The 8,906-nt window shown below is 36.3% G+C and overlaps 1 long non-coding RNA gene across 3 annotated transcripts; it reads left to right on the top strand.

Moving 5' to 3' along the window:
- The first annotated feature begins 339 nt into the window (after nucleotides 1–339).
- Nucleotides 340–4,407, top strand: LOC103463709 (uncharacterized). Of its 3 annotated transcripts, none has more exons than XR_014087337.1 (4): nucleotides 340–737; nucleotides 1,496–1,868; nucleotides 2,118–2,208; nucleotides 2,538–4,407. It is a non-coding gene; the product is annotated as an uncharacterized LOC103463709 (long non-coding RNA). The 3 variants fall into 3 exon arrangements; XR_014087338.1 differs by having other exon boundaries at nucleotides 340–1,556; nucleotides 1,725–1,868; XR_014087336.1 differs by having other exon boundaries at nucleotides 340–1,868.
- The last annotated feature ends 4,499 nt before the right edge of the window (nucleotides 4,408–8,906 follow it).

The following is an 8,906-nucleotide window of genomic DNA, read 5'->3' as shown; positions in this document are numbered from 1 at the left end:
AATCAATATTTCACCCAATGACAACAACAGATATCCAAAAGCTATGGGGAAACCATGGAAGAGCTTAAAGTGAAGAATGGCATCATCCTTGCTTTTCAAGGACATTTAGTTGTGTAAAAGAGGCATGTGAAAAGCATTTTCAATTATATTACATTTGTTCCAAAGGTTTCCAGCTTTATACTGGTGGGGGCACAAAGATTAACTCAATTTAACTTAAGTCGCATCTCTTCTGCTCTGCACATACATAGAGATTAACTCTGCAAGGACTGACTCGAGCCAGCAGAGATTCCTAAACCAGGTGTTTCCTCAGTGTATTGTAAGCCTGGCGGGCCACCACACTGAAAAAATTAGAATTGGGGGGTTTTTGAATTTGCACAAACAAATTAAGTTAATACTACACAATTCAGTCATCTTTCTTGTATTTACACAATTGAATAAAGGACCATTTACTTAATTACCAACAATAATGAAACTACACATTTTTCTTATGTTGATTTAACGTGATTAAATTAGATTACTAAAACCATTGTAATCATGTTTTATCATTACCGGAAATGATGCAATATAACAAAGACAATAATTAAATATGATTGGACAATAATAAGAGCGGGCTTTTCAATCTTAACCAATAAGAAGACAAACCAGATAATTTTAAAGATATCGCGATTGCCGCGCAGTTTCTTCTGACTATTCAGCCACAAGAACACAAGACAAATTTTTGGAGGTGGACCGATTAGGTAAGTGATCTAAATATTATTTTTTATAGTTGGGTATTTTCCACAAAAATTATCATTCTGTATGAGACGTCATTTGTAAACCTTCTGCATGTTCTTTGGTTTTCACTTTGCTAGCTATCGTTATTAGCACCGGGGCTTATCTCCAGTACAGATCAGTACATCATCGTTTATCAATGTAGTCCACAAAAAGCAGTTGTTACCGATCAAATTTGTAAGTTGTGTGCTTGGGAGAGAGTAACGAGGCAGTTTTGATAGCTCGGCAAGCTAGTGAAAAGCCACTAGCTTGTGAAAAGCCACTAGCTTGTGAAAAGCCACTAGCTTGCAAAGTGTCGTGTTGCTTTTTTTCCTCATTGCTACTGAGTCAGTTATTTAGACTGGCTGTAGCTGTTGGAGTAATGGACTCAGGGTTCTGTTCTTAGTATGGAAAATGTTTGCATGTCTTGTCGAATCATGGTAAACTAACGGAACCGATGTCTGTTGTTATGGTAACGGGTCTGCATTTAGCGTCGCTGACAGAGCGATAAGAATAAGAGGGATTTTGAGTACTTCGATTGTTTTCTGCGTTATTTTTCCCTATCTGTGGTTCACTGCGCTACTTTAATAATTCCCTCCATCTCCATGCTTCATTTTGCTAATGTAATGGTTCTACCACCGCGGCAGCGGCGCTGTGTGGATGGCGAGGCTCGAAGCTCCAGCTGGTATTGAGCTCAGTTTTGAGTATAAATTCAGAATCTTATTTGAATCCAAATGTCTTCCAGGTGCTCAAGTCTTGTGTAAAGTGCCCTCTGTAAATATCTACTAAGAAGTGTAGATGGTGACGTATGTTTTTCTTAAACAATATTATACATGGTTTTCTTTTTTTGGATGTAATGCTAATCTAAGATGTCTAGACACATTTACTTGACTGTTCACTTCTGCAGCAGTGAATGTTGGGCTCTTACAAGTGTTGAACATTTGAAGCTCATTACTTTGTGCTCTTTTTTTTAGATAAACGCTGAGTTTAAGAGAATTACCACCACACCACTTCAGTCAAAGTTCTTGTCTCAGCTGGATCTCCATTTTGACAACCTGATGAAGCTGATCAAAAGAAGAGAAGGACAGCTTGGACAAATTGTTGCACAAATGGAGGATGTAAGTGACATAGCCACAACACAACTATCAATCTTTTTGGATAAACCTTTTTAATGTAGAAAATTACATTTTTCTTGTGTTAAATGTTCTCACCTTGTTAAATGAACTTTTACACCTGCTTGTTTTCACTCCAACCTCTACTTTAATTTTATTTGTATGTCTTCACTTTAAAACAGTTGTGTAAAATAAATTGTTAAACTTCAAGCATAAGGCTTGAAAAAAGATTCTAATTCCATTAATTTTTTTCAGTGTGAAGATGTTGATGCTGCATGGGAGTGTCATTAAGGAAGTCTGCATGTATATGGGAGAAGATCCAGCCAAGCTCATCCAGGAGTATGTGGTATGTATCTATATGTGTATTTACACAACTAGAGATAGATAAATCTCTCTAAATATAGAGAAAGATTTAGATCTGTACATACATAATTATTTCTATCTAGATTTAGATTTCTCTAGATATGTATATATCTCTTTCCACATGGATAGATACATCCATCTATGTATATCTCTACATTTAGATATACTTGAGATATCTATATTCATCAAAATTTACGTTGATCTGTCCAACCTTTTAGAGATAGCTCTTATAGAAAGAGGTCTATCTATCTATATAAATAGATGCATCTAGGTCTAGAGAAAGAGAGATTAACTTGTCATCACTTCACATAGGGTGTGGATGAAGCTACCACTGAAGAGGCTATTGGAACCACCACCATCAGCGTTTTTCATCTGAAAGACTTCATCACATGAAGACATCAAGATCGTCCTTGAAGGCATCAGAGTGGTGTCCAATTTGGATAGTGTGCCAACAGCTGCTGTAATACTTGAAGGACTGATATATGGACTGAACCTCGCCTACCCTGCTGACCTCCGCTGAACCTCGCTGACCCTGCTGACCTCCGCTACACTTTTGAGGTGTTACAGAAGATAACAATGGAACTGGATGGAGGTGAACTGTCCAACAAGACATTATTCCTTAAAAACTGCCTCTATGAGTGGGTAAATGGGCATTTTAAAATTTTTTATTTAATAATGTTCTAATGTTCACTTTTTGTGCTTTCTGTTGTTGTATTCCTCATTGCAGGGCACAATTTTATTATTTTTTAATGACTAACTGCAGAAATATGTACAAGGTCAACTATTTAGTTGCCTTATGTGATAAGCAATAGGTTTTTCACATATTTGTTTAAACTCACTATGATATTTTATAGTAAACAGTAAAACATGAGACTGATGATATAAAAAAATTAAGCTGTGTTATACGGACTTGACATAATAATAATTTTAACAAATATGTACAAAAGAATTGTCACAAAAGTTACATTTGGCAGCATGTACGTTCAATAAAGTTGATAGAAATCTATCATAAACCTGACAGCATCTGTCATGAACAGGAAGGAGTCTTTACGAATGTCTATGACTGTTATGAAGTGTCATTTAGTAAATAATGACACTTTAATGCAACGTTTGGAGCAACTTTGCATTAAAAGTGTCATTATTTACCAAATGACACTTCATAACATTCATAGACTCTTATGTTCATGACTGTCATGTCAGTCTTGTGCACCCCGTCAAATAAAGTGTTAGCCAGATTTCTACAAACTGTTTGAACATGTATTAATATGAAATTAATGCTGCAGTATGTAACTTTATAACTTTCTTTTTACATATTGGTTAGAACTATCAGTACGTTATGTCTGTATAAGACGAGGCTCAGTTTTTTTCACTAATTATCTGTCTGATGTTTTATTGTTTGCAATGTAATAATATAGTGATAGTTTAAACAAATTACAAAAAAATAAATAAATTCTCAGGGGAACATACAGCATCTTAAAGGTTTACCTTTAACATATCTCTATAAAAGATTTAATGATTTAGAAAAGTATCAGCATCATACATGTTCAACTTTTTTGAACATGTATGATGTTCAAAAAAGTATTAATCTCATGTCAGTCATATGGGCGCCCTGTCAAATAGTGTTATTGAAATCTGACTTACTTTTCTACATAATCTTGTATATCTCTTGTACAAATATGTTCCAGATTAACCTTCAAACCTGCATTGTGTAACTTATAAAAACTAAGTTCTTTAAAAACACTTGTATAAAATTTCCCTCGTCATTTACAGTAAAGCAAGAGACATAAACTGTGGAAGAAATCCAGCGCTGTCTTCCACTGACATGACATTGTTATAATGTTGACAAACATGTAAAAACATTTTGCTGACTTACATACTGCAGCTTTAATGTCATGTTACATGTTCAAAAACATTGTTAAAATCTGAAATACTTTTCTATATCATGTTAAATATGTTTTATAAAGCTTAACTGTTATATTTTAATATCCATTTTATATCTTAAATATTAATATATCAAAACTTGATATCATTTCATATCTTAAATAACATGCTTGTTAATAAAAACTGTATTTCAGGTAAGACTCAATTTAAAAATGTTCTGTGTCTTAAATGTAAAAAATGTTAAATGCAAAATGGTGATTTAGGAATGTTCATTTAAATAAAGTTCAATTGTTCAGCAGCACTTGCACTTTGTCTTTCTTGTCAAAGATCTGTTTCTTTTTTATTTAATTTTTTACATTATAAAGGTATATAGATAACTTGAAAAAATTAAGTAGGATTTAAAGCTGTAACGTGTTCCAATAACATAATAGAATTGTGTTGACACAACACAATTTCTTTGAGTAATACTGGCAATGAAAAATAAGCTGGTGTTATTCATTATAATTGTGTTACTAAGACATAAAAAAGTTATTGATAATACATAATATATTTACATTATGGTAAGAGATAAAATGTTTGTAGTTGCAACTTAATATTTTCAAGTAATCTCAGGTAAATAAAATATGTTGATTTGACAAGCTTTAAATATTTGAGGGAAAGAGGGAAAATATATCTGTTCTACTTATTTACATTGTGTGGGACGGATGTACACAATAAAATTAAGTAAACTGAACAGCTTTTTTCTTTCAGTGCAGGTTTTACTTGTGCCACCACCAGGCTTAGCGTTGTTAATTTATTAGTTTCTTTTTAATGATTGGCTCTTTAAAAGACTTTATAGGTGGCGTTTAGGTGTTGATCTTCAACTCTTCCAAAAATGCATAGCTATCAAATGATATTTTCAAATTTCATGTCAACTTTAAACATTTTTTAACTCAAAAACACAGATGACTGCCCTTTCACCCTGAGCACCAACCTTATAAGTTTTCTGGGGGAAACCCTGCCAAACTCATTTAAAAATTAAGAAATTCACACATGATTTACAGAAATTTTTTTTTTCCTTCAGTCTTGTGACCGATAAGTTCATTAGAGGGTTTTGCGCTTTAGCTTTATACATGCTATTTGGGCATGTTGCAAATATCCTTGATATATATATATATAGGTGTGCCGATCGATCGGCCACCGATCATAATCGGCCGATTTCCGTGAAAAAGTGTATGATCGGTGATTGCCGATCACGGTCTCTTGTTGCCGATCACACAAACCGATCACCTGCATCTCATTTCTTAGCCTGCCTTTGCAGCTGGTCTCCTCTTTCCTTCACACTGAGCAAACGCGCAGCAACAAATCCTAAGCGATGTGGTGTGGAACTATATCGCACTGAGTGAATGGGGAAGTTTGCGAGTTGCAGCGGAAAATTGAAGCAAGTGGGGTGAAGCACGTCAAAATGCATCTACACGACGAATCTAATATGGCATAAAAACAATGCCATACTTGACGGAGTTTGGCTACGTCGAGGCTCACTGCAGTAAAAATGACACATGGAGCATCAGATAGCAGGTAAAGCAGCGCACAGCTACAAACACTCACCCGGATTAGCATGACGGTCAGACATGACGGTTTAGCTTTCTGACAAAGCTATTTGTCAGAAAGCTAAACAAAGCTTTCTGACATCGCAGTCTTGTGAGCATAGCAGCTCGAGCTGCGATGTAAGACAGCTGGTTCTGCTCTCGCTGTTGAACAGCTGCTACACGCTACAGGTAGTAATCAGTGACGTGCGGTCAGGTGAGGCAAAACCTCACCTGTCATCATGGAAAAATAATATATAATAATAAAATCATTTATAAAGCTGGAGATAGGCACCAGCAACCCTCCCGACCCCACTAAGGGACAAGGGTGTAAAGAAAATGGATGGATAGATGAATAAATATATTTTCACCCGGTGGTTTGTACTATAAAGTACCTATTTTTCATTTAATTTAACCAAATCTGATTTTTATTTCTTCACAATCGCTGAATTTTGTCATTTTCCCTTTCAAATGCTTGGAAGCGAAGCCGGTGAGGCAGCAGCGAGCTGTGCCTCACCTGGGATTGCGCAACCTCTTGCTAACTGCACTGGCTGCCATTCTATGAGAGCATGCTTCTCCTGTCTGTATGTCGCCAATAAAATGGTTAAAAACATTTAATGTATGAACAGATTTTCCACAATTTTCCATAATTTAGCGTATGATAAATGATAAATTGGTCCCAAAATTAAATATGTCGGCCCAAAAACTATTTAAAAAGATAAATGACAATGACAAGGACATGCTGACATGATCTTTAACGCGTTTGTCAAGAGCAGCGCTTGTAACTCTCTCAAATTCTACTCTCATCTGTTGTCTGCTTTCAGCTTTGGATTGAAAGCTTTTCTTATAGAGCTTAAGTAGGAACAACAGGATAGCTTCTTTCTTTGTTTTGTTTTCTTTTTTTCTTTTTCTCCCGTCTGATTCTTGGTGCCCAGATTGCCAGCATTTCATCTTTTCTCTTTGGTTTTGCGATCGTCTTTGTTTGCTTTCTGACGCTGGATGCAGCAGTTGTATGTGGGTGGCACAATAAGTGGTCTGTTTCAGTTCTCACCATTCTGTTTGACAAAGGCATCAAATGTGTTTGCAATTGCATGAAACGCAATGGCACAATCTAAAAAATTCCCCCCTCCCCCCCTTAATAAGATAAGTCATTGTTGATGTATGACAACCGTGGTTCTTCTAAACTTATAAGAAGTGTTTATGACAATGTATCAATTACAATTGCCAAATACTTTTCATCTGATGACTGCTTACAGCGTTTTCTTCTGAGCACGGCAGTGTAACCCTTCTTTTCATCCATGCTCCATGACCGACTGCTAATTAATTACCTTTGGCGGTGTGCTGAGTAATAAGCAGACTTGTGCAGTTTGCTCTCCCTCAGCAGCTTTTTTTACGTGCTGAAGTGTGCCCAATCTCCTGCTTGTGCGACTGCATTATGTTCATGTGACGGAGGCTTTAAATCAAAACATGGCCTCTCCAAAACAGCTCTATAATCTCATGATGAGAGTCATGGGGGATCTCAGCTGCAGATGTCTGCTCGGCTGTGCAGGAGGCCCCGAAGATCTGTGGAGCTGCATCTGTGAAAAATGCAGCTCAATATTTTCAACTCCGGCATAACAGGAGTATCAAGTATATAGTTACTTACACAATTGGGACAAACGCTGGGCACAAGATCTGAACATAAATGAAAACAAGACCTACTGTATGTATGTTTTAATCTTCTAAGTACAATCCCTTCTCTTTGTCTCCGCTCCGATGTCTTTTTGTGTCTCCTTTTTTGAGAATGAAGTAGACAATATGGCTGTCATTTAGTTAGAAAGATAAGTTTGAATGCAATATCCTTAAATTTTCTGACCTTTTATTTTGCATTGTATATATTGAAATATAACTGGGTCCTGAAGGAAATCTAATCTTTTAGTCCATTCACCTGCTATGTTTTCCTTCTAAGCAGTCGACCCTTGTTGTTAGCTCTACTAGTGGCTCTTTGTTATTTAAAGGGCACAACTTTTTTTTTTTTTTATCAGAATTTGGTAGAAAATATTATTGAACAAAAGATTTAACCATTCATTTTCCTTGCCACTGATTCGCTGTACCTCCAAGAGAAAAGCTTAAGAAGAACGTAGATATCAGCTTTTACCTCCACCGGTATGTTTATGCCTATTTTAACCACTAAAATAGGCAGCTATAAGAATTTTTAAAGCAATGTCTCAAGCTTTTAATAACGTTTAGCTATTTGCACCCAGTTGTGATCCCTAACGCATATGAATACCACAGATTCACTGTATAAAAAAAATGTTTTAGCACTGACCATGATTGTTTTGTGCTCCTTACTTTGCCATCACATTATCAAAGCCCTTTTACAGGTTGGTTGTGCGATGTTTCTATATTCAACTCAAAAAGAAAAAAAAAAATAAACAAACCACTGGGTTAGAAGAAACCCATTTGGATCGTCTCATCTTTTGTTATTCCATCCAGTGGAAGATGTTCACGAATGTCTGACGTCTTGTCAGGACGTCATACGAGAACACAAACCTGTGAAAAACGACATGTCTCTTTCTCAAATCATCCATAACCCAAACAAATCGAGTGGTTGGCCAAATGTTTCTTTAACACCACCCAGAGTCTAGCTCAACAGCACATTTGGGTTGAAGAAGCCGCACAGCCGTTTTCAGTGTTCCTGAACATTCTCCAGAAAGGGAAACAATAGCTGGACTAACTTTTCTTGGCACTAATGGCCTTTATCACCAGTGCTTCAGTCAGGAAACAGGTCAGAGAGAGAGATGTGAGAAGGCATGTGTTGAAGGTCTGGAGTTCAGGAATTAAACCCCGGATGGCTTTGTCCAGGGCTAATAGCCTGTGTGCAGAGCGCCGGGGGGACTGTTACGACACATGCCTCCCACGTTTATTGGAAAAAAACCCAAAAAACTAGAGAAATCTATCACTCAGACAAAATGTCTTAGTAAAAGGAACATTGTGGCTTTATTTCATATTTGAGAATGAGATTTCTTTTATTTTCAGTGTTTTATATGCATCTTGATTAGATAAGAAATGTCCCAAAATGGGAAATTGCCTTTTTTGGAAAACTTGCAGGGAAGCATAGATTTGACCATCTATCTGATAGTTGGAAAATATACTTCAGCGAATAATAAGTAGTTCCGTTTACTTTGACAGGTGTTCATTGATAAAAAGCACATCAGTGCAACTGACAGATGACTGGAGCTTTAGCACGTTGGCG

Source organism: Poecilia reticulata, chromosome 4 (assembly GCF_904066995.2).
Source record: "Poecilia reticulata chromosome 4, P_reticulata-male-v2, whole genome shotgun sequence".
Lineage (NCBI taxonomy): Eukaryota > Metazoa > Chordata > Actinopteri > Cyprinodontiformes > Poeciliidae > Poecilia > Poecilia reticulata.
This window is presented reverse-complemented; position numbering and strand designations above follow the sequence as displayed.